This window comes from Diaphorina citri, unplaced genomic scaffold (genome assembly GCF_000475195.1).
Source record: "Diaphorina citri unplaced genomic scaffold, Diaci psyllid genome assembly version 1.1 scaffold683, whole genome shotgun sequence".
Lineage (NCBI taxonomy): Eukaryota > Metazoa > Arthropoda > Insecta > Hemiptera > Psyllidae > Diaphorina > Diaphorina citri.
The window spans coordinates 88,069-90,216 of NW_007378116.1; positions in this window are offsets into that span (position 1 = coordinate 88,069).

Sequence of the window (2,148 nt, forward strand, 5' to 3'; positions counted from 1 at the left end):
AATGCATGGAAAAGTAAAACTGACCTCTTCATTCACAACCGATGACTTCGAAATGTTTTGACATCAACCTGCAATATTCAGCCCTTCCTTTGTCCTACCGTGTTCACCCCTGCAAAGTAGAATTCCACTTTATTTTTCATATAAAAAAAAATATAAAAGCGAGAGCCAAAGCCACATTTAAAGTTGAGAGTATTAAAATTAAAGCGTTGGTAATAATAATTATTATTTTGATATAGTGTGCGAAAGAATTTCCTCTGCGCTTTTTTTGGCCGTCACGAAAACAACACGATTTCGACATGTTTGACCTACATTTAAATCTCGGTCAAGATAAAAACTTGTCTACTGGACAAAACATGCAGGTGCAGGAAATTTGCAAAAAGGAATGCTTGAAAGGTTCATTAGCAGGCAAGCAATTCAAACAGAGTCACAAACGGTCACATTTTTCACATGTCGCATTTTTTTTCCCCATTGCGTTAACGGCTTAGGGTGCATTGTTTGCAATCTAAAAAAGCTGAAATATTGCTTCCATCACAGAACACAAAAGAACACTGTATTGGTGAAGGTGTATCGAGCGTGTATACCCGGCCTTGCCGTAATGCTATGCAAATGTATTCAAACGACTGCATTTTTCACATGTCGCATTTTTTTCCCATTGCGTTAACGGCTTAGGGTGCATTGTTTGCAATCTAAAAAAGCTGAAATATTGCTTCCATCACAAAACACAAAAGAACACTGTATTGGTGAAGGTGTATCGAGCGTGTATACCCGGCTTTGCCGTAATGCTATGCAAATGTATTCAAACGACTTTAATTTTCAAAACTCTCTTATAGTTAATCCCGGCATTTTTCTTCTCATCTAGTTTCAATGTTCTAATCCTCGAGATGTTTATATTCCTATATAGTGGTGTGGAACTTGTAACGCTTAACCCGCAGGAATAATCCATCCCAAGAGTTCTTGAGAAAACTCAGGACTTGACAATTATGTACTTGCTGACTGTGTATAGCTGTATGTGAGGAGATACATATACCTGAAAGATACTGTCGATATGAAGATCACCAACCTTTATTTCAAAAGAGATTCTCAGAAAAAGACCTCTAGGTACATAGGTAAGTACTTATTTTATTTATCTTGATGTATAATATTTGATACAGGTATCTTTCCTCAAAAACTGAAATATACCAAAGTCAAACTACTTTATAAGAAGGGAGATAAAGGTAGTTTAACCAATTATCGACCACTTGCTCTAACCTCGAACATATCTAAGGTAATTGAAAAAGTTCTATTATATAGAGTAACCAATTTTATCATAAAACATAACATTGTAAATGATTACCAAAATGGATTTATATGTCAAAGATCTACAGTAAGAGCCATATATCAGGGTATAAATTCTATAATAGAGGGAATAGATAAAAAAGAGAAAACTGTAGGAATCTTTGTAGACTTGTCCAAAGCATTTGACAGGCTTCATTATGGAATATTATATAAGAAATTAGAACGGATAGGAATTAGAAATAATACATTAAAATTATTCAAATCATATTTAACAAACAGGTACCAATGTTTAATGTATAACGATGAAAATAAAAATGATAATATTTTAAACATAAGAAACACAAACAATGTAAGAAACAAGAACAGCAAAACAGATAGGATAAAAACAACAACAAATACAGAGATAAATAACATAGAATATAGATCTGAATGGGCCCAAATCAACAGAGGGGTCCCACAGGGCAGCATAATTGGTCCTATGTTGTTTATTTTGTACACTAATGACCTTCCTGTCTTATTAGAATGCTTATCAGTATATTTTGCAGATGATACATCTATGATAATAAAAGAAAAAACAACAAATACATTAAAAGATAGAATTACAAAGAACATAGATAAAATCATGCACTGGTTTAAAGAAAATAATTTCATTCCTAACATTGATAAAACAGCCCTTATACAATTTACCACAAACAATAGCAAAAGCACAAAAGAACCTTTGAATATAACCTACAACCAACAAACAATTCCAGAAGTAACAAACATAAGATTTCTAGGTGTTCAAGTTGACCAAAAGTTAGACTGGAAAAAGCACATTGAAATATTACAACCTAAAATACATAGTTTTAGATTTGCTCTTAAAGTAATAGCTCA